The following is a 25170-nucleotide window of genomic DNA, read 5'->3' as shown; positions in this document are numbered from 1 at the left end:
AATATTCTCTCTGTATAAACTCATGAAGAACATCCATTCTGGACTCTTATTAGGCCTGCTTTTCAAACTGCAAGTTGGAGAAGTGTGTTTCTTTTTTACATATGTATGTGTTTCTTAATTAATATTAAACAATGATTACTTGAATTTTTTTTTTAAAAAAGCATTTAACCATTACTGAGAAATTGAGGTATATATGATACAAAGCTGTCTAACCACTTCTCAACAGATAAATTATCAGCCTTTACCTTCCGCAGTCCTGTTAGGCCTATAGATATATATATGTAAGGGCTGAGGCCATTCATCTCTAAGTTCAGTCCTCCTCAATCCCTAGGCTCAAATCTTGAGACTGGGAAAGACGTAAGGAGATTTTGCCTCACCAGGGAGTGGGATCTAGAATTAGTCTTGCTTCTATAAGCCTCTCTAAGACATGCTGTTCTAAGATTAGTTATGGTACTCATATATCCCCTAAGATGCAGGTTTCCCTTCCTCTTTCTGTGCATATCCAGGGAGTACAAATAAACATTTTCTTGGGTTTTCAGGTAAGCATTCCAAGCCCCTGTAGGTTTTACCTTTTTGTCCTAGATCCCGGACCACAGACAGAGACACCTTGCCCACCTGTTGCCAGCCCTCTTTCCCTGGGGCTAGACCTTGTCTCTAGTTCCTCAGGCTTCCAGATGGGGTCCTGATCCTCAAGTTGACTGAAACCCAAAAATATGACACTGCCATACACTGAGGATCACAAAGGTCTGGACACTCCAGTTCTGTCCTCATTGGCCAGACGGTCTACTGGGAATACAGACGCTAATTTGCACTGTTGGGTAATTCTCTCAGTGGCCAGCGCCACTACTGAGTCAGCTACCAGCTTCAGTATCAACCTGCTCCGGCTTCCTTTTTTACTCACCGTCCACTGAAGTCCTGGTATGCTCCATAGACCAGGCTACACAGATTCAACAATTTTCACTGGTTTCAACAGTTTGGATTAGACTTACTGAGACAAAATCATGAATTATTAAAAGGAGGTCTGATGGGTTATATTATTATCCCCTCAAAAATAATGTTTATTGAACATCTAAAAGGTATTGTCTCATTCAGTGTGGGGAGACAGAGAACTCTAAGACCTTGCTTCTGTCCACAAAATGTTGCCATTCTAATTGGATAGACACTCAGATTTGCACACACACACACACACAAAGCACAGCAATATAAATGCTAACTGAATCAAACCAACAAGTAGTACCAGAGGAGTTCAGATAAGAGAGAGACAGCTCTGGTGTTGGGTGGGCCAGGAAGGCATTACGCAGGAGATGGAACTCAGAGTACCAAAGAAAGAAGCAGAGACAGATGTGGAGGGAGAAAGGGAAAGGGTAGCAATATTTGGAGAAGCACCTTGAGCAAAAGTCTGAAGGCAGGCCAGCATCACTGGAATGGAGGATTTAGGAAGAGAGTCATGAGGAAAAATTTCCTGTACTTTTAATCAGTCTCAATTGGAGAAGGTAGAACTTTCCCTTCCTGAGAAATTGGGAAGATCTTTCTGGCCTCCAAGCTTTGGGAGTAACATCCGTGTTAGTGGCAGCTATCAGTGGGAGAAAGAGGTGGCTCCACTAATGGCACTAAAAGAATCCCAAAGGTGATGCTTTCAATTTAGTTCATAATTCTATAGAGGCCAAGCCTGGCCCTTTCCCACTTCCATTCATACCCCCAGACTTCTGTGGTAGGCTTCTTTTTCCCAACAAGGTTATCCTTGTATATTGCAATTGCATTTTTTATGTACTCTACAGAAATGTTGGAGAAATGGGGAAAGGGGTTTGTCTAGGGTATGGTATCTTTACTTTCTCTAAGGAAGGATAACCTTGATTCAGGTTGCTTTACCTAGTGCTACGAGAACTATGAAACTGGGTTTTGGAAATAGTGAGGCGCGGGAGCTCTGGAACTATGGTGTCATGTGCATGCTTAGTGAACTAGATAACATGTGAAGAGGTAAAGATTTTTGTACCCTCCTGTCTCAATTCTACACCCTTTCCTACCTGCCTTCCGCTCATTATCCCTCCCTCAGCTGCCCAAGACTCTGTTATAATGTCTCACTCATGTCTGCCCTTTCCAAAAGAGTTCTCTAACTCAAAATTTCCGCTTTCCACCCACCCTATCCACAACTCCTATTGCTTCAAAAACAGTCCTAATATATGCCATTTGTTGGATGCATAATATGTACCCGGCACATGCATTGTTTCATTTAATAATTACCCTCTCATAGGGAAACACCAATGATTAAAATATGAATGTAAAGTTACCAGTAGTCCAACTTCTCTCACCATTAGTTTTCTCATTTATATAACAGGGATAAGTAATGACCTTATAGGTCAGTTTTTAGATTACAGATGAGGAAACTGAGGCTCAGAAACTTGCCCTTAGCAACACACAGTGAAAATGTGCTAAACCAGGGTTCAAACACGTGGGATCTGACAGAAGTTTGTGCTATCTTACGCTACTGTGCTACAGCATGAGAATTTCAAACTCTGGTTGAAAGGTGAGGGCCATGAGACTTTCTTAATACCTAGGTTTGCCAGATAAAATACAGGATGCCCATTAAATTGGAATTTCAAATGAACAACAAATCATTTTTTAGTGTAAACACTAAAAATGTATATACATACCAAATATTGTATGGGACATGCTTATACTTTGTAATTCATTGTTTATCTGAAATTAAAATTACAGTAGAAACTAATACAACATTGTAAAGCAACTATACTCCAATAAAAATTAATCAAAAAAAATTAAACTGAACTTTAAGTGGATATCCTGCATATTTTCTCCTAAATCTGGCAACCCTACTGGTAGGATTACCCCTGGTAATCCATAAATCACACCATATAGACAACTGCTGAAATGTGAGGAACGTGTTCCTTGAGGCTAAAAGGAAGTAAACTTTTATTATCAAGCCATAGCCTGTCAGAACTGGAAAAGAGCTTAAAGGTCAACAGTCCTCATTTTACCAATGAGTAAACTAAAGATCAAGGTAGGGAAATGACTTGCCCAAAATCATAGTGCTTATAAAGAGGCAAGACTTGAAGTCAGGGTTCCCTTGGCCTGGTTAAATGGTGAACCCACCACTCTTAGAGCTGTTAAAAGTTTAGAACCAACCTGAGGTTTGCTGGTGAAAGAAACATGGCTGTCTTATGCGTTTTAGGGGCTTAAGAAAAATATTGGCCAAAATGATGACTTGATGTTGATCTGGTTCTTGGTATAATGCTTTACACGGAATAGGCATACTCAAGGCTTGTTGATAATGATACACATCATACACATATAGACTAGCATAATCATACACGCATATATTTATTCTTAGGACTTGAGAGAACATGTTGATATCTCCCAAGTGGATTATTAGGTGCCCTTGGTAAATATGACACTAACTCAGACAACCAATTTTTGATATTCCTTAAGTCTACAGTCACTAATAGAGAAACTAGGGCAGCATAATATCCAAATTAGGGGAAAGAAGGAACCTCAGAGGTATGTTATTAAAAACAGTTGCCACTAGCCTCAGGTGACTCTTGGGCATGTGAAAAGTGGCTAGTCTTCACTGAGATGTGCTCTAAGTATAAATTACACACTATATTTCAAAGACTTAATATAAAATAGAGTATAAAATATCACAATATTTTTTATATTAGTTGCATTTTTAAACATTTTTGATATATTGGGCTAAATACAAGATATTATTAAAATAAATTTCACCCCTTTTTTACTTTTTGACTATAGCTATTAGAAAATTTTAAATTATATAAGTATATCTAATTATATTTTTATTGGATAGCACTGTTCCAGAGGACTCACTAGTTGTTTAAACAGGAAAAGAAAAAATAGAGATTAGGATCCACACACATCTTGCCATCTTTATGGGATAGTATTTAAATAACTTATTTGCTTCATTGAAAATTTATGAAATTGTTTTGAAAAGTGCAAACCATTATAGAAATATAAAATATCTTTATACTCATTAAGAAAGAAAATAGTTGGTTATTACAGTTTCTTTTCAGAATTCAGCAAACATTTACTGATTTCAGGCTGCTTACCTCTTTGGGGGCAAGTCATTTAAGCTTAGTTTAATTAAATGCCTCAGTTTTCTCATCTACAGCCAGAGACCTCTGAAGGGGAAAGCCTGTTCCCAGCACCCACAGAGCACAGGACTGCCAGAACAATGAATAATGCGGTCCCATTGTTGCTGACAGATGGGAATCATTCACTTCTTAGTGTATGTTCCTTAAAATGCTTTTGAGTTCACACCCCCTTTGCACTGTTGCCATGGTCGTATGCTTTACGATGCTAGTTCCTTGCCCTACTCTGCCTTCCCAGAAAAGAGACAGCCTTGCCGCAAATTTCACAATTGTAAAAATATTTTACTAGTCAGTGCCTTTGTAATCTCTTCTTGTATTTCCCACTAAACTTGGGTAATTCATAGATCCAGATAATAAAAGCTATCAGATATAGGGGGAGGCCCAATCTGATTCCACTTCATTAGAAAGTGCCCTAAGCAACTCTCCTGTGTTGGGAGCATTCTGAAGTCTTCTCTTGTTCTGGTAGTTGTAAGTTTTAAGCTCCTGCTTTTGGCATGGAGGCTTTTTTGCAGTTTTGGTTAGTGGCAAAAGCCAAACTGATGTCTCCTCATGATGTCAACTTATGCCAAAAAGAAGAAAAGGTGAATATTTTGGAGGACTTTTAAATTAAAAAAATTTTTTTGGCCATTTCAACCTCATCTTTGTTAGTGCATCTGCACTCCACCTGACCTTTCTTGGTTCTGTTTTTAATTCTCCTCGTATACCAGCTTTTAGTGGAGACTGTGTGCTTTAAGTAACGAAGGTCAAATTTCTGAGCCCTTGTATGCTCACCCAATGATTTCTAGCCTTCTTTAATCCTTCCCTACACCAACTGCTGCAGTAATGAGGGGCAAGGGGTGGCCGAGGATCGAGGTCATGAGCTTTCAGTTTGTAGTTATATATTTCTCTGGTGCTTACATAGAACGGCTCCTCTTAGTTTCCTAGAAGTGAGTAAAAAAAGAAAGGAGAAAAGGAAAGGAATCGCTGAATCCTATTGCAATGTACTGATATTGCTTGTGTGGGTCTTTTTCTGCCCCACTGTGCATCCTTGTCGGTAAAGGGAGGGGGAAGCTCTTGAAGTCATATAAAGGAACGCATCTGAGTGTACACAGTGAATGCTACCACTTGGCCATCCAGAAGAAGCTGTGGTCTCTTGCCCAGAAGTGTCAAATGCAGGGGAATTTCCTACTCACTGAAGAATCAGTAAGCCTCCTGTTCCCTTAAGGGCATATCTTCTGCCTATCAACTCTCAGGATGTTCACATTGTTCATTAAAAACACCCTATCTGGGCTTCCCTGGTGGCGCAGTGGTTGAGGGTCTGCCTGCCAGTGCAGGGCACACGGGTTCGAGCCCTGGTCGGGGAAGATCCCACATGCCGCGGAGCTACTGGGCCCGTGAGCCACAATTACTGAGCCTGCGCGTCTGGAGCCTGTGCTCCGGAACAAGAGAGGCCGCGATAGTGAGAGGCCCGCGCACCGCGATGAAGAGTGGCCCCCGCTTGCCACAACTAGAGAAAGCCCTCGCACAGAAACGAAGACCCAACACATCATAAATAAAAATAAATAAACAAATACTTTAAAAAAAAAAAAAACCCTATCTTTAAATCTCTGTAAGTATGTATAAAGACAGAATTCTATAGATATTGAATTACTAATCCAGGACTCATTAAACATATTTGCAATTATTCTACAGCTTTTATTGTAAAATGGAATAAATTTAAACTGTAAGAGTCAGTCCTAAAAATCTTAATGAAAACTAAATGTTGAATTACAGACGCTGTACAAAGCTGTTATTATAGTTTTAGACTATGATAATGAAGATTGCTGTTTTTGATGAAATGCCATGAAGGGATTTTGACATTATTCATGAGATACTATAATAAACATTTTCCCTCTTGGGGTAGACAAATGGGAGAAAGAGAGAAAGAAAAAAATCACTTATTTGTTCCTATGTTGGTTTTTGTGTTCATTTACTTATTCATATGCATTCAACAAATATTTATTGAGCACTTACTATAGGCCAGGTACTCTATTAGTCATTGGAGATCTCTGCCTACTGACAGCTACATATTAATACAAAGAGATGAGCAATTATTCAAACAATTCAAGCACTCTTTTTATCTGGTTAAGTATTTGTTTTCTTTTTAATTCCTTCTTGCTATATGACAAGCAGTCTACTCAGTTTCATGGGCACATTGGTATCAGTTCCAATCTTTAAGGGGGTTATGAGACATACATGGAGATCCGTTATACAAGAACACATGTGGCAAATGCCACAGAAGCACAATAAACTGAAACAGTGGTACAGTGATAGCGAAGATACAGAAAAGGTACCTCAAAAGATACCGGGGGATATCACCAAAGGAAATGACATTTAAGATAGACCTGAGGGATCCTAACATGTGGAGAGTAGCGGAGAGCAGCAAAGAGATTCTGAGAGGAGAAGCTATTAAAAAATTACTGCCAAGTCCATTTGGGGTATATGGTATATGAAATCAGGTAGCAAGACACAAAACTCCATGGCTGAAGAGCTTTGAATGAAAGGTCCAAAGATTTAGATCACACTTTGCAGGCATTGTCAGAGATAATGTGACAAAACTGGGCGTCTCCACTTCGAGTCTTGAAGAATCTTGCAAGCTCTGGAGATTACGTGGTGTTTGAGACGTGGTGAGGAGAAAAGTAGGCTTGCATCAGAAAATACACATCCAAGCCTTTGCAGTCCTGCTTTACTTCTCAATGTGCTTGTCTTTTGCGTGTGTGTGTGTGTGTGTGTGTGTGTGTTTTGTTTTGTTTTGGTGTTAAGTCCTTTTCCATGCTATTATGATTCTGAGTTTTATAGCACAGTTCTGAAATCCTGTTAAAGCATTTGTGGTAATGATTGAATGATAGCAAAGCATCATTCTTTTAAAAATTTCCCCAAAGCAACAGTTGTGCTTGCTTTGCACCAGAGCCTGCACCGATGTGTTTTGGAGAGATAATCTTCAACCATGTGGGACATAACTCTAAACTAATAGGATTCTATAAGGTAGGTTGCGTTGAAGCCAGTCAGCGTTCCTGTTGAGGGGTTCTGTGAGGACACCAAGTGCCTCCTGCAGCTATGTTATGAGAACAGAACTTCTCCAAATTTCTGGCATTGACACATAATAGGAGGAAATGAAAATAGGAAGGTAGGAGCAGAGGATGAGTGTGAAAGAGAAAAAACTTCTAGATTGTAAAATCCCACTTTTTAAAAATAACTTCCCACGAAAACCTCTTCCAGATCATGTTCTGAAGAGCTATCAGATGAAGATATTTGGGAAATTAGTGTGTGTCTTGGGGAGGGGGTGTTTGATAACACATCGTAGCTCTAAATATTTACCTTGCACCTATATTAATTTCAAAAATTACATACAATAAATACGTGAATGCATTTATATAAAAATTCACTTAATGCCACATAACAAGTGGGACAAGTGGGAGTCCTCCTTCCTGCCCTGAAACTCCCTTCCTACCACCTTTTCTACTCTTCTCAGAGGTCATCACTGTTATCAGTCTTTGGATTCTTCCAGACTTTCTCTCATGCACGTGCACGCGCACGCGCACACACACACACCCCCCTACATACTATTTTAACTTGTACATTCCTACACTATATGTTGCCCACAACTTGCTTTTTGAGAGCATTCCATATCGCACATATGGATTTACCTTTTTCTTTTTAATTGTTACGTAGGACTACATACTATGGATTCCTTTGGTTTACTAACCATTTCTTTATTGATGAGCATTTAGGATGTTTCCATTTTTTCACTATTAAAGACAATGCTGTAATAACCATCTTCCTAATTCTCTCTTCGTGCGTGTGTGAGAGTATTTCATTAAGTCACATACCTAGAAGTGGAGTTGCTGGGTCAAAGAGCACCCACAGAAAAGAAGACAATAATCCGATAATTATCAATGCATTTACGTAAGATTTTTTTTAAAAAAATGTTTATTCTTTGGCAAAGATCTGAATCCAGTTGAAATCCTAAATCCAAGTGCCTATCAAAATCATCCCCAAAGTTCTTGATTTATTTTGGATAATGCTAAAAAGCTACTCTAGAAGTAAAATGCTGTTTGTGATGAGACATGCTAATCACATGTATTTAGATTTACATGCTGCTGGCTCCGTTTGCTAGTGCTGAGCACTAAAGAGGGCTTTGCAAGGCTCAGTATACCTTCGCCAGATCAAATCACCATGGACTTGATAAAGTAGAGCATGGATTTCAAAGGCATATAAGACAATTAGTTAGGTAGACATTTGTCTCTGGGTAATCAGATTATTCAGAGCTCCAGCAGAGTGACAGAAAAGTTTAAAATGAAAGTCCTTATTTTGAATTTCCATATTGTTTTCTCACTGGCATAGTTGTCAACACTGATGTTTTACATTCTTCTCTTTCTCAAATGGTCCAAACACTCTGCATTAAATAGGTACGCAAATATTAGGAAAAGCAGATATTTACAAGCTCATTTTTTTTAACCCTTACAAAATAAATTATTCAGAGTGCCCAGTGTGCCTTAAAGTATGAATTTTCATATAATATGTTATACGGTCTTTAAATAAACTGCCTCTAGTGTTGGAGGGAAGTAATCCAAAAGTCCTGACTGAGTTTGGGGATTTGGGGATTCAACCTGATGGAAATGTTCTTCAGAACCCAGCTTGAGTGGAATGCCTCCCTGTTCTGTTGGTCAGTAGCCTTTATAATGTGGACACGGGAAAGAGCGGGCTGGGCATCTGGACCACGCAGGTGGAAACAATTAAGATTCAAAATGGATTTTGAAAACTGATTTGCTTTTCTCTTTATTCGCCACATAAAAAGTAGTTCTAGGTTCCTAAAAATCTCTCAACCACTCATTAAGTAAATGTATTCCTACAACACTTGATGTTTTATTGCTTATGATTTAAAAATCTACTTTATTTAACATATGGAATATGCATATATATATATATGTCTATAACCACACAGATATGGTCAAATCTGTGTTTCCCGTCAAACATCTACTGTATGTTTCACTAGGGAGACAAGACCCATGTGTTTTGCAGAAGCTTTTAAAGCTGTTTCATTTATTTTATTAGCCTTTAATGAATGTAATTAGAACCCAAGTAATTAAATGCAATTGTGCTCAGTATGTTCCTGTTGTAAATTGCCCTAAACAATGTGCATCGTGTGAACAAATTTGTGGGATTAATCGAGGATAGATAATGTTTTTGGATAGTATTTCACACTAAACGGCCGCAGAGAGAAACAAAGAAGCTGGCGCAGTGTCATTAATCTTAGTCAACTGGCAGCTCTGGTGTAATTTGCATGACTTAGGCGGTGACACAGGATGAGGCTTGCTTGGGATGGGTGTTAGATCACTATGATACGTATGTATTTATTCCCCTTTAGTCTCCTGATTTATAAGCAGAAAGAAGTTTGCATGTGGAAATGGATAAAAACAACAGTGTTAATGGAAGGAGTTGTAGATTACCCGAATATTACTGGCAATATGTTCCTTTGTTTCCATATTGAGTATTTCTGTTTTACGGCTGTTAAAAAGACGCCTGTGAGTCCCTGTCAAGATAGAAAAAAAGAAGCAGATATATTGTGGCTGGATAGTGAGATATCAGTGGAAGAAGTTTGGCTTTTCTTTTTCTTTTTCCATATCTAATATATCTTGAGTCATTGCTTTAGGAACCCATCCCTTTCGGAAGAGGCACTTTTGAATTGCATTATAGAAAACCTTCAAACTCCACTTATGAAAATATCATTTGGAAATAAGCACTTGGAAACATGGATAGCAGATGCAAATGCTTTCTTTTTTTGGTGTAAGATGTAGAATGCAATTCTGAATTATAAAAACAATTAGATAAGGCATTCTAAGAAAAGCATACAAATTGAGCTTCAAATGTCATAACAGATGACAAATAAAAGGTAAATGAATTTGGGGAGTTTTGAACTGAAATGACCATGCCCTCGTGACCTAACAGACATGCTAATCTCAGCTTGCACAAGTGTATCTGACATTTATGAGAACTTGGCCCAGGCCATTGTGTCCTTTTTCTTCTGATTAAGGTGAAGTTGCTATCAAACTTACCTATAATGCAGCCAAAAAATTTTGAGGGCAGCAGATAAAACTATATTGTCTTTGCAAATACAGTGATTACACGCAAGCTATATTTAAATATATGAGAGGAAACCCTATGTGCAAAGAAAGAGATGTCTCAGCTCAAAAGTAAGAAAAGAATATTCATTAATCAAATAACTACATTTCACAATACATTTTAGGTTGAACCTTATACAGTTTTTTCTTCTGCACACGTCTGTTTTATTTTGAGACCAGTTTCTTCTACTTTTTTCAAAAATTATATATCTCATCCTTCTGAAGTTCAATTAAAAACAAACTTCAGTGAATTTTACCCTCGGCAAAAAAAAAAAAACTTCTCTTGTCTTAGGGAATATATAGATTTGCATAAAACTTCTTGAATCACAGAAACTTAGTCTCTCTCTCAAATCTATGTAGGCACTGTGGTATGTAAGAGTGTGTATGTGTGTGTGTATGTGTATGTGTGTGTGAAAGTATCCCACTTTATGTTCTTATTTCAGGAACATTTAAAACAACAAAAATAATTAACAATTCATGAGCATAGCTGACCCCTATTAATATGCCATTGACCTGAACACGCTGCTCAACATTTAAAGACCAAAGACAGCAGTATCTATTATGAGGTCAGGCCTATTGGTATAGCATTAAAATGAGTCATATTTAATACAGTGCCTAGAAATGATCGGTTAATGCAAAAAGTAGCATGGCAGCACAGCTATGGTTACAACGATACAAGACATTATGAAGTTCAAATATTATACAAATCACTTGGAATGAGAAGAAACACCAAACAGTTTAACGTGGAAACTATGCTTATAGCTCCAGATTGCTTAGACATTGGGACGGCGGGGAGGAAAATGTTTTCTATGCAGTCAACTCTTCTTTGCACTGATGTTATAGTATAGTCACTTGAGAACCGTTTGGTTTAATAGATAAAAAAAGGCTGTCTTTCCAACCCTGGCAGAAGTATTTTCTAAAAAGGATGGAAACTGGTGCTCCTCAGCTGGGCATCATAACTGATCATCACATGATTCAGTCAGTGTGTTGTCTGAGTGATCACCACCATTTCTATGTACCCTCTTGTCCAAGTCAAAAATACACATGTGGCAGAAGTAATTTGTCCAAAGTGCTCAGAAGAATTTCTACTCAGTTGTGCAGAGTAAATGAAAGTAATCTACTGGACGTCTTAGCCCGGTATTATTTTGGTATGCAGTCAAAGACAGGATTAGAGGCACCTATACATGCCAGATATGCCATTAATTGCTATGTCAAGTTGTCAATGGAATCATGATTGATGCTGCAAGTCTGCAGAATTTGACTCCCCTCAGAGCATTCAGTATCTTTCTGTACATATTGCAACATTCAACTTAAAATTTATACAGCATTGTATCTATTATTGACTTAAATATTACTCACAGATTATGTCTTTACAACCTCTGAGATGCTTCTGAAATTAAACCCCTAAAGGTGTACACTTGGAAGGAAAAAGTTATTTTTAAAAATCTGAGTTTTATCTACATTGATTCTTATTATGGAGACTCAAAAATATAGACAATTAAATCTATCAAAGTATCAGTATAATAAAGCTCCTGTTAAGATATTGAGTAAAAGAGATAAGCCTATAAGAGTTCATGCATTATAAACAAATGGGTTTGATTGGTAAGAGAAATCACACTTTTAGAAGAAATCTAGAAAATAATTCCTCTGAAATCTACCATTTATTACCGGTGTTTTTTGTAGCTCCTTAAACTTTCTGCCCCTTAATGTTTCTACCTCTAGAGTGGGTAAAAAAAATTACTTGAAAAGAATTTAGCAACATGCATATGAAAAGGGAAATACATTCTAGAGGCCAGGGTTCAAAGGAAAAGTAGTGTTCTTAGTTAATGATCCTCAAATGGAAGTTCTTAATACAGCCTGCTTGTGGTGTATGGTGGAAGGTACATTGGACTGAGTCTAAAACTGGGATTCAAATATTAGCTTTGCTGTGAACAAGAGGTGTCATCTTAGGCAATTCATTTATATGTTCTTATCTATCATGAAGGAATGTTAAGACTGACTCTAAACCAGATTTTTGTACAGAGCATTTTGGATAGACTCAGAGCCTGAGACTCAGATGCTGTACATGCTGGACATGTCTTACCTCTTCCCCAACACACATCTGCTTGAATCCACTGCTGAGAGCTTGGCCTTGGGACCAAACCCTAACTTCAGGGAGATTATGAAATGTTGTCTAACTATATGCTTGAAGAAAAAGAACCTGGATTTTATTGGATAGCAATGGTCCCTGCACCAAGCAATATCCTTTTTCCTACAAATCTACATAGCTGCATCCATAAATTTACATAGTGGTAGAGCAGTCTTTTCAATGAAAAAGGATCTTGGATCTAAACCTTTTATTCTTAATCCCCAGCTAAGCCTCAAGATTATTAAAAGCACATCTAAGGAACTGTGGAGGTTCAAATCAAGACTATATTTCAGAAAGGACAATGGACTATCTCAGAGAAAACCTTTGTGAGGAGTTCAGACCCAGAAGCTAGACATTCTTGCTGTGGAACTCAGTGTTACACGTCTTAAGTGGAACAGCTCTTTCCATTCCACATATGAATGCCTTTGTCCTCATAGCATGACCATGGCACCAGTTGGTGGGGTCTGGGTAGGTTTTGGTATCAGGTATAAACTGCCTAGATTTAGTCACCCCATGGACCTCTTGGTGTAAAGTGCACAGGAAACAGGCTCAGGGGTCTTGTAATTATGAGCATTAATGTACATTAACATCATTTGAATCCACCCAAGTAAGTGTTGGGTACACATGTTAACCTCATTAACTATTAAGTAACTGCAAAAATAGAAAATTTTAACAGATTATTTGCAATACTGATCTTTTAATGACGTAAGATTTCTAAAATGTGATGAAGCAATATTCCATAATCTGTGGGGTGTATATGCGTGTGTGTGACTATACAGAAAACTGTATAAAATTTGTCCCCAATTTATATGTGAGCCCTGTTCCAAAAGTTTGTTCCTGGCATGCCAGAGCATGATGGGTAATAAAGACTGGCACATAGGAAGTGCTCACAAATAACAACTTTCTTTTATTGAGCAGCTATTGGGCACAAATCACTATAGATATATTCTCTCATGTATGCCTCCAAGCAACCTGAGGAAGTATTGATAGGTATAAGAAGCTCCATTTTACAGATGACAAATAGGGCTGTGATTGTCAGTGATTGCACATGTTGCCAGAGCTATGAAGCAGCAGAGCCAAGATTCAAATTCTGTCCATTGAAATCTGAAGTCTGAACTTACAATTGCTATATGATGTGGGTTGTTGAATGAATATTGACACTTATGAGGCCAAGACTGGTACCCAGAGAGGCAGACTGAGTCTGGCAGATGTTGTAGGACTCCCCAGGAAGTAATCAAGTCCAGTGGGATAACCCAGGTCAGGGAGAAGGAGGAGTGGCCACAGACCCAAGCAGGCAATATAGAGTAGGGGGCAGGTAATCGGAGTGAGATCCAGGCGTCAACACAGCAAACTACTTAACTTTTCTCGGTCTCATGTCCTCATTTATAAAATGGGGCTTAAAGAACTACCTCACTCTTAAGGATGTTGTGAAAGTTAAATGAATTCTAGGATAGTACCTTGCACTTCGGACAATAAGGATTAGTACTTAGTAAATCATCTTTCAGCTGACTTCAAGTTCTGTAGTTTTTGGATAGAAGACTGAAGAATGTACAGTGAGGTCTGAGAGTTTGAAGGGGGAGTGCCAAGCAGGAGCGCCATCAAAGCTGCATCCTAGGCAGTTCCGCTTCAGGTGGAACAAAGACAAATTGGGTGGAGACGGGGGTGGTGGTGGACATGATGGTAGCCCAGTGCTGTTGACCAGAGACAGAAACAGCAAATTAGGGTCCCATCAGGTTGGGCTTCTGGCAGGAGATTTGCACAGAGAAATAGGAGCAAAGATTGGATCAAGCAAACTAGGCAGGGTCATGGTATTAGTAGCACCAGGGAGAGCTCCCAGTGTTCTTATAATCCTTGGAAGGCAGCAAACAAGTACTTGCCATTTATTCCTGGTCTTCTTTGGCTAGGTCTACCCTTAAAACACAGACCTTTTAGTTGTTTAAGTGGTCAGGTCTGTTAAGGAAGTTTCTGATCCAAGAGGAACAAAATTGCATTTTCGTTAACTCGGGAACACTTAAGATCTATCTGAAATTAAGGCCATATTAACTCCATGGCCTTGAGCTTAGATGGCATTCGAATGCCCTATTACTCTGTGAGAAATGACGGCTGTGTTTTCTTGACTCCAGTATCTTCCAAAAGCATGAACAGGGCGTCCTTGCAACATAAACACTGACAAACACTGCATTCTCTCTTGCTTGTTTTATACTCTTCGGAGGATGTGGGCTGCCCTGAGCTCAAAGTTACTAACTGGATATAGGATCAGAGGCTTATAGGAGAATTTGCCCCAAGTGAAGGCAAATTTAGAACACATTTTCCCAGGGAGGAAAGGATTTAAATGGTGGTTTCAGTCCCAGCTGATCCAGATAAAACCTATTTGACCTATAATCCAGTTTAATGATTCTTTCTTACAATGTTTCTGTCCTGAGTTCATTACCACCAATGTGGGGCGGCAGTGACAAAAGAACCCACCTCCCTTCTCACTGGCCTCTAGAAAATAGTGCTGGTTGTGGGGAGGCATTTTTTTCTCGCCTTGATTTTCCTGGAATTAAAGACATTTCCTCTCCTACTCCCTCCCACCTGTAAGAAAGAAGCAGTAAAAGGGACAGCCCATGAAAATTTTGTTGCAGCTGCTGCTTAGTAAGGGATGATCTTAAGTATGGATTTCCTATTTTCAGGTCAACCTAAAGTTTTACACAATGTAGGCCTGCCCGTAGTACAAGACTAAAGCACCACAGTTATTTTAAGAAAATATGTTAGTGGCTTGAAGAAATAATTTGTTGTTGTTTGGGTAGGGGAGGTGGTTTTTCGGGGTTGGTTCTTCTGAATTTGCAGAAGCTTGTCGGTAATGGAAGGTTACTTCACGTCCAGCAGTCCTTCCCTCTTACTCTCTTTTTTACAGGAATTCCTTAACCCACAATCCTGATTTTTCCTCCTACCATGCAGGACATTCTATCTTGGACTTTTTTCAAGCATATGCTCTTCTTACTGGCTATTAGATTTTGAAGTTCCTCAAAACTGGCTCTAAAATTGCCCTTCTCTTTTCTGTATTACTTTCTGGTGATCTTATCCACCCCCATGGCACCAAATGTTCTGCTATTTAATCAAATGTATTCCATGTTTATATTTCCAGTTCAGATCTCTCTTTTGGGTTCAATATCCGTATATCAAACTGTCTACTCTGCTTTCTTAAGCAGATGTATCAAAAGCACTACAGACTCAAGACATTCAAGACAATTCAGATTCTAGCCTCCCCCTGGACCTGCTGCTTCTACAGTGTTTCCCATTTCAGTGAACCTCTAACCAGTGGGCATAAAAAAACAGAGTTCATCCTTCACATCTCAATTTCCCTTGCCTCCCTTATCCAGTTCATCCCTGAGTTCTGTCAATGAGACCTCCTAATGTTTCTCAGATTTCCTCACCCTTTTTCCTCTCTGTTGTCAACCCCTTCTGATAGTTCTGGTATGTAGTCTACCAGTCTGCTCTCCCACCCTCAAATCTTACATGTAAAAATAATTATTTTTCCGCATTATAGCCAGGGTGACCTTTTTGAAGGACACACCTTCTCAAGACTCCACTCTGCTCAAAACTGTTCGATGGCTGACAGACGAATGGATAAAGAAGATGTGGTACATACATACAATGGAATATCACTCAGCCATAAAAAGAAACAAAACTGGGTCATTTGTAGAGACATGGATGTACCTAGAGACTGTCATACAGAGTGAAGTTAAGTCGGAAAGAGAAAAACAAATATCGTATATTAATGCATATATGTGGAATCTAGAAAAATGGTACAGATGAACCGGTTTGCAAGGCAGAAATAGGGACACAGATGTAGAGAACAAATGTATGGACACCAAGGGGGAAAAGTGGGGGGGAGTGGTGGTGGGATGAATTGGGAGATTGGGATTGACATATATACAACAATATGTATAAAATTGGTAACTAACAAGAACCTGCTGTAAAAATAAATAAATAAAATTTAAAAAACAAAAAACAAAAAACTGTTTGTTGGCTTTTCACTGCTCATGAACTGAAGACTAACATCCTCAACAGGGTTGATAAGACTCTGTGTGATCTGGTGATAACTCCTCCTTCTAGCCTATTCCTGTAGCACTTGCTTCCTTTCTTGTTACACACAACTCACACTGTCTTTTCTATACTGAAGAAGTTCCATTCTTCCATCTGCCTTAGAATGTTCTTGAGTATAGGATTCCCTTTGCTTCTGACTTACTCTTTGCCTAAATATCTCCTACTTCTCTTAATACCCCTGTTTAAATAACACTTTTCCATGGAAGTCTTTGTGATACCCTAGTCTAGATAGTCTCTCAGTAGTGTAAGTTCTTTGATGACAGACCATACCTATTTGGCTCGTGTATTTTATTTCCAGGAAGGATGGAATAGGGTGACTGGCATATAATAGTTGCTCAATAAACACTTACTGAGAGGATGAAAGAGCTTTGCCCAGGATTATCTTTGTCTGTCATGACTGTTTCAATCCTATAGATAAAAAGGGTGATTTTTCTCTTTAAAAGATTTACATCTCTTACTTATTTTCTTCCCTGGAATCATCTTTCTTGTATTTTTTAATTTCTATATCGCAAAGATTTTTTTTCTGATTGAGACTTAAGGATTTATACAGAAAATTTCAGGACTTTCTTTCTGTTGACATATGAATAGGGATGCACCTTGATGTCTTTATTCAGCTTTATCTGTTAAATTTTAGCTGTCTCACCAAGGTTTTCCCATCAGGTATTGTTTCACAGTTTCCTAGAACATCTTCCACCAGAAGTTCTGTCTGAGCCAGTCATCACAAAACACGATTGCCCTCATCTTTCACCCCATGGTACACTTCTCAACTTCATTTAACTGCTGCTAGCACATTTACCCCTGCCACAAGCTGTGTGGGATTATCAGAGATAGTCACTCGAGCAAGTACATTTCTGACTAGTCATTTTGTACCCAACACCTTGAATAACTGGATGCTGCTTTTGTTGAAAGGCTGAGGCATGTGGTGTTTGGTGACAGAATTTTCAGTTTTATATGAGACCATACCAGGCAGCAGATGGCATGGGTCATCATCAAATTTATCTTTGATTCTGTTTTATTGTTTCCTAATATCACCATCATATTTGTGAAATGGTTCGCCATTTTGCTCATTTTTCTGTTTCTTTATTTTAAAACCTGTAAAGCCCTATGATGCTGACACAGAGCAACAGTTTTCTCCTGCGTTTGCATTGGTACAATTTTACTCCATCTTTTTCTTTTTCCCTCTTTCTGTCAAGGCACTGGAGAGCACAGCTACAAAGAAATTACCTTGTAACAGACGAATGACTGTCTACCTGCCTGCCTATCTGTCGATTGATTGATCTATCATCTATGATCTCTTCTGCTTTCTTTTTCCCTTACATTCATTTACGGTCATCCCTTCCTATTTTTTCGTAATTCATATGGTTTGCCTGGAACTGGCCCTGTGCTCATTTCTAAGAGTGGGTGCACAGTCCAAAGGAATCAATCAATGGATTTCATACCCTTGACCACAAAACTGGTTCAAGCCAGTTACAAAGCTCAATTCAAGCAATAATGGTCAGGCCTAGATATTTTATTGTTTAAAAACAGTTGGGGGAAAATGCTGTATGTGTGAGTGTACGTGTATTTTAAGAGGATGGCTGAGAGGAGAGAATTGGGGCTTGGGCGCTGCTGAGGCCCTCTTGTCACCACAGTTTCAGAGCTGAATTGTCTGAGGATGAAGCCAAAATAGAAAGAGGACGAGCCAAGTGATAGTGGGAACCTGAATCCTGATTTCATCATTTGAGGTCTTGGATCCAGTTGCACCTGAGCCAGCTTTATGTCTCTGTTTGGTTTGTTTTTTGGTTAAGCCAGTTTGAATCCTGCCTACCCCTCCCCCCTCCAACCATCCCCACCATTGTAACCTAAAGAGTGCTGGTTAATGTATTCCTTTTTTTTTTAAATCAAGCTAAAGTACTTGCTACCCTAAGGATACTGAGGGAAAAAATACATTCTAGCTGTCAACTTTGCCATAGGAGGTAGCAAATTTTCTAGAAGATTGTCTAGACCTAGGCATTTGTTTGACAGTAACGCTGACCCTTGGATGGCAAGCATCAGGTCGACTGCCATACCAGATGGCCCTTTTAGCTTCCATCAGTTCCTGAAAATCTATGATACCAGGGGTTAGACTGTTACATTCTTATATATTAGAATAAAGTATCTGGATGACTGGCTTGGAATATTATTATGGAGTAGAAACCTAAAGTTTATGGTATCTAAAGTGTCCCTGGAGTTCTGGATTTGTCTCCCCTAGTTTAATTTCAACAATAACGAAGTTTTTCTTTTGCTATCCTTCCTCCTTTTTGCCTGGGGAGTTCAAGGCATCACATCTCATCTAGATGTTGACGCTTACCACGCCTGGGCTCTCTGGGAGGGGTGGTGCAGCTGAATCCATGAATAACCCATGGGTTTTGTAACACTGCTTAACCAGTCACATTTTTTTAAAAGGAATTTTAGATCTTGAAAGGTCTTAGAACATTACAGCACCCTTATTTGCCATTCAAAAGGCGTCTTTTTATTCTGAATTTAAAAGTCATATACTCATTGATAAGGCATTTTCATCAAAAATTGAAACTAAACATTTATAATCCCATTACCTAGAGATATCCACTATTAATTGTTTGCACATTTAGTACCAGTTTTGTTTTCTATGTGTATGAAAGCATTCGTAGTTTACTGCGTATGTAGCTTTTCCTGCTTTATTCACTTAACATTTTATTATAAACATTTTCCCACATCACTACCAGCTATTCAGAATTTTAATGACTGTACACTTTCTCCCTCTTCGTGTGTCCCACATACTTTTGGCCATTACCCTATTGTTGTACTCTGTAGCTCTCAATGAATTTTCTCTAAGAAGTGGCTGTCCACCTTAAGTTCATAATTACTGTTTTCAAGTAATTAAATTTGTGCTCAGAATTTTTAAAAAGATAACGTGTATTTTATAAGGATTGCTTTCCTAAGCATTCATTTGCTACTAATTTGTTTGTTCATAGTTTTTGAGTGCCTACTATGGGCACAGCATCTTGTTCCTAGACATATTTCACAGACCAAGAAAATTATGCTTTAGAACATTTGTATAATGATAGCTAAATTTCACACTTGCAAAATTACAAAAAGCTGTGTAAAGATTCAAGGGTCTTTGAAGCCATCTTTGGTTCCACTTACTTGTCATTATTTAATCAGAAAAGAGCCTTATTGGGACACATATGGTGTAAATAGTTCAAAAGATATTTGGATGTCTTCATGACACAGGGTTTTCTTACACTTCAACCCTTAAAATGTATTTTATTTTCCCACAGCTATGCACTTTTTCTTTTTTTTTGGAAGGTGGAATGTCATTTTTTAAAACCAGAAATTAGCCACATTTTTTCTCTTTCCAAGGGAAACTTTTCTTTTATATGGAATTCTTCTGGTTTGCAGTGATGTACGTGTTTGTAAAAGCAATATACATGGTTTTAAAAGTTCCATCACACATAAGGCAACGTGTCTCTCCTACTGATTTGAATGGAATTGAACTTTAAAAAGAATAGGTCCATACTACACAACCTGGGAGTCTTAAAACACAGAAAGAAAGGAAAGTCCTGCTTATCCCACCAAATGTTTGCTGAAGAGGCTCAACTGGGAATGAAAGATAACGACAAGAAACATTTGAATTCAGTTAAATACCTATCGGAGTTGTCGGGCGTTTATGGGAGGTAAGTGCAACTCAGTTGATTTCGTTCCATAGGGGGCTTTATTACCTCTTTACTTATGAGCATCAATTACTCTGGATTTTAATTTCAGCTTTGGGGTTTGATATATTCTCAGACTAAAATCAATATTTTCTCTTTCCTTAAGTCTCTTTTGCATCCTATTTGGAAACTCATGAATTACAGATGTAAAACTGAAAAATAAAACATGAGACAAACTCCTTAATACCCCAAGAGACTTTTTGACTACTTTGAGATTTTACTGTAAAGAACTTGCTTCTTTTCATCTGGTACCACCGAAATAAAAATGTACACAAAAACCTGACTGCACTGCCACTAAATTAACATCTGTTAACAGACTGGAAATATATATTTTCTCACCTCCCTTCTTTCTTTCATCCTTTTAAACTTCTCCTCTTGGATCTACAATGGGCTGTTTAAAATAGGTCCACTTACAACCTCATGTGGGGCCTTTATAAAATGGTGTCCTCATATCCAAAGTCACTTTTATTCCCAGTAGCACTCACCTGGTCTCTATTTGAAGACAATAAGACCTCTCTATATATTCATTTAGAAGCTGAATTTTGCCCTTGATGTTACATTTTATATTGATTATCAATTAACTTTTAAGTTGCAGTTAAGCTTAAGTACTTTTTACACATAGGGAATACAGCACACACTGAATTTTTTAAATAGAAGCTTCCCTGAGGGCAACATTTCTATTCAGTTGCAGTACATCATATGAGCCTTTTACGGCATCTTTAGTTGTGGACACGTATTTTTAATATGATTTGTCCAACTTTATTTATTATGCTATAAAGTTTACTTTCAACTTTTAAAATGCTCTTCTTGATATCTAGGTATTTAATATTGATATCATGCTATCATTGAGGAATCAAAACTGTGGAATAGGAATTAGTTCTGAGGTCTGTGTTGACAGATGTGTACTTTCACCACCGGCCGGCTTTATGACTGTTCCAATCAATTAATCACACTGTGTCTAATATTATTTGAACATGAGACAATATTATTCTATCTTTATAGAGACCTCAAGTCTTTCCTTAGGATCATAACTGCCTTTATAGTCTCATTGATGCCTGCCCCAATTTTATGCCTACTATAAGTTTCTGAAGTTTTAACCAATGGAGTACTCTAATTTCACAATCTGAAATTAGTGGCAACTCAATTTGGGAACATTTTCATCTGCTGACTGTGCTTCTTAACAGGGATAGAAATATTAACTAATAAATAACTAAGTGTAAGTAACTTATCCAAGCCACACTGTTCTAAGTCACAAGTCAGGATTCAGATACCAACTGTTGGACTCCAGAGTCCAAGTTCTTTACCTAGAGTCTGTAACTACTAAGGTATCAAGTATCTTCATTTACAATTTTTAAAGTAATTTTACTTCACTATTTAAAAAATAACTTGATGCAGCTTACCATCAAACATCAACATACAAGACAGTTAAAAATTAGGATAAAACAAGGGATCATAAATATAGAAAAATGGAGGTGAAATTATTGTAATTTCAATAACTAAAACCTGTGCTAAACTGATCACTGCAATATAACAGTAAATTTAGGAACAGTTCCCACAGATAAGGCAAAAAAGGAAAATGTGATGGGTTACATGGCTGTCATTTAATAAAAGGAAATATTTTCATATTCCTCAGTAGGAAGAAACTTCAAACTTTACTCTGATACTAAATTCTAGCAATTTATGCCATGAATCTTTCCTTCTCCCTTTTTGTCATTCATTCAACAACTATTTATTGAATGCCTTATATGGCCTTAGTATTATGCTAGTCACTGAGGATTCAGTGGTGCTCCCAGTGGAAACTACAGTAGTGGAGAAATAGCAATGAATCCTTATATTAGTTTGTAATTACAAAGTAATTACAAAGTGAGGATCATTGCTATGTGGAAAGTAGCGTAGTTCTATGACAGCACATAAAAAATTATACGAACTAGACTTGGGGTTGGAAAGGCTTTCCTAAAGAAGGGATGATAGAGCTGAAATCTTAAGGATATGCAGAAGCTATTTAGGTCCTTGCTTTCCAAGTGCTGCCCGTAGACCAACAGCACTGGCACCAGCTGGGAGCTTCTCAGAGATGCAGAATCTTAGGCTCCAGCTTGGACCTACCGAATGAGAGTCTGCTTCTGTTTTAACTAGATACACAGGTAATTCCTTTGAACATTAAGGTTTGAGAGGCACTGATCTAGGAGAAAGGGTAGGAGGGGACAAAGGGAACAGTGTATCCAAAGACTCTGGGGCAGGAAGAAGAATAGAGGAACTGAAATTCAGGCAGTGTGGCTGGAGTCTTTGTCGTAAGGGGAGGGGGAATCCTGCATGAGAAGGTAATGGAGATCTACGCATACTTGGGACACTGAAGCAGGGCTTTGCAGGCCTGAGAGACTCAGGGATATTTGAAGATTTCTAAGCAGAGGAAGAAGATAATCAGATTTATCTTTGGAAAACATCACTTTGCAGTGCAGAGAACAGAGGGTATTCAAGGTGGAAGCAGAGGGCCATTTTGGTGGCCATTATGGTGTCTAAGTAAAAGATGATAGTGTGGAGATGGTGAAAAGCAGAGAAGTTTGAGAGATATTTAGGGGGTTAAATTAATTAGCTTTGGTAATAGATTTAATATGAGGGTGAAGGAGAGTGAGGGGTCAAGGATTACTCTCAAGTTTCAAACTTGCCCCTTCTGGATGGATCAAGGTGTTGAGACAGGGAATCCCTGAAAGATGACCAGATTGGAGGGGAAATAATCAGTCGAGTATTATAAAGGTTGAATTTCAGGTGCCTTTGAGGTAGTGGAGACATCAGAGGTTGTTATAAAACTAGGTTCAGACTGGTCTGGATTTGAGATATAAATTTGGGAGTAAGATGGGTAACATGTTGGATAATTTATTTAGGAAAGATGCACAAAAAGATTTTCATTGTACTATCTCTTATATTGAATTCCAATAACGCTTGCTAATTTAATAAAAGCATTTTTATAGACTGCCAAATTAATATAGTCCAGGTCCACTGGTTTCTACTGTTTAAAGTAGAATCTGGAATAGATTTTAGAGAATCAGAGAGATATGGATAGTCAGTATATTTTTTAAACTTTCTCAAATATAGGTTGTCTTGACCATGCTTTGGCAGAAGTTGGATGGAACTCATTTAAAAATTGAATTCCTTGTACTTTAAGCATGGATATTATATGTTGCCAATTGCCTAGCCCATAATAGACCCACAATAATATTTAAATTGCTGATTATTGAAGTGAGAGCTGTATATTTTAGGTATCAGACTTGTAGGTGGTAAAGCTGGTATTCTATTATGAAAATTAATGAGCCTGATAAAACTTCTCATTCAAATAGAGCGTCATCCTACCTCTATGCAGAGAAGGGCTGCAGAGGTGCATCTGAGCTGTGCTAAAGCTCATCTCCAAAATATCTCTGATTCTACTCAGATACATGGACACATACAAATAGTGTGGAAGATATAATTTGACTAGAAAATTTAAGGGTAGATTTTATCAATGAGCTGAATTAGCTCTGAAAATGTTAAGTGTGGCTTTTACAGGATAAGTTTACCATCTGCAAAATACATGCTCAAGAGGGTTAACAAATTAACCCATTGGGTGGAGGGAGGAGCTGGAATCAGGGGTAATTATAAAAATATTGAATAACTGATATGGTAAGAGCGCAAACCAATAAGACATCAGTCATATTGCTGAGGTTGCTGGAGAAACTGTTGCTATAAAGGCATTACTTGAATTAGCTTAGGGTCGTTATTTTGGGGATGATAAGCTAGGCTGCTAGGAGCATGGTCAGTCTTTGAGGGGTAAGAGCAGTTAGTGGTCTGTGACTGTGGATAATAGTATTTCATTATTTTAACAACCAACATGGTCTGTTCTATTACTCCCTGGCTGAATACCAGCCCTGCCTACAATTACACACAAGGAATGATGAAACCAGTAATCTTTGATTTGAACATGGTTAATATTTTGCTATTATTTTTGACAGTGATGAACCAATAGTTTCATCTGCTTTTTAAGGCCATACACAATAAACTATACCATTAGTAACAAAAGAAATGACTTATCTTCACTGTCTGGCTGGAGGGCAATAATGAGAATGGAATTTCTTATTTACAAGCAAGGAAGGAGGGGAAGGAGTGAAAGACAAACCAGTTGTACACCATTACACTTGGAATATGATGTTTCAAATGACTCTTCCAAACTCCTTTGATTCTGGGAAGGGTTTTAGGACAACAGGCTCTGAGAAAATATTGAGTCAGGGCTCTGAGCTGAGATTATATGATTTGGACGATGAGGCAACACAGCCTGAAATGATCCTGCCATCAATGGCTACTTTCCTGACCACCCACTATCCTGGGGTTAAAAAAAACAGAGTCATATAAGTGAGAAAGAACCATCAGCTGAATCCAGGTACTTGAGGCAGTCCAGCTTTCTCTTCCTTGATGCTAATGTGCTGCTTGGAAGCAACTTTTTCTACCTTCTCTGTCAATTTTTCTGACAGTGCTCTGTATTTTTGACTGTGTTTCTTGCATAATATTGTGAATTCACTTCAGCTTTTGAACTGAACTTTAGTAACTAAAATAGACTCTGATTATTTCTTCTATGTGGTGGTTAAAGCTTGGGTCCATCACTTGTAAATCTTGCCTGGGCCTTGATCAATCTGAGTATATCAACCAAGCCACATTTCCCTAGACTCAATCTTCATTACTACTTTGCTACTTCTCCCATCTTTGGGGTAATATCTATTATAAATGATTCTGTGGCATTTTGCACTACCTTTTATATATTAGTTTAATGCCAGACTTTAAAAATTATGCTTGTATGAAGCATAGACTCTTCCCTAAAATGGCCAGATTCATCCACTCTGAAAATTTGATTTGACTGGTTTGTAAACAAAAATACACTGAATCATGATTCCCAGAAGCATATTATTGGTAAATGGAATAGCATATGATTAGCACATCAATTACAGTTCAGTGTTTTTCTTTTG

The sequence above is a fragment of the Balaenoptera borealis genome, assembly GCF_965194805.1.
Source record: "Balaenoptera borealis genome assembly, chromosome: 3".
Taxonomy (NCBI): Eukaryota; Metazoa; Chordata; class Mammalia; order Artiodactyla; family Balaenopteridae; genus Balaenoptera; species Balaenoptera borealis.
The sequence above is the reverse complement of the archived record's forward strand: the minus strand, read 5'-3'. Positions refer to the sequence as shown.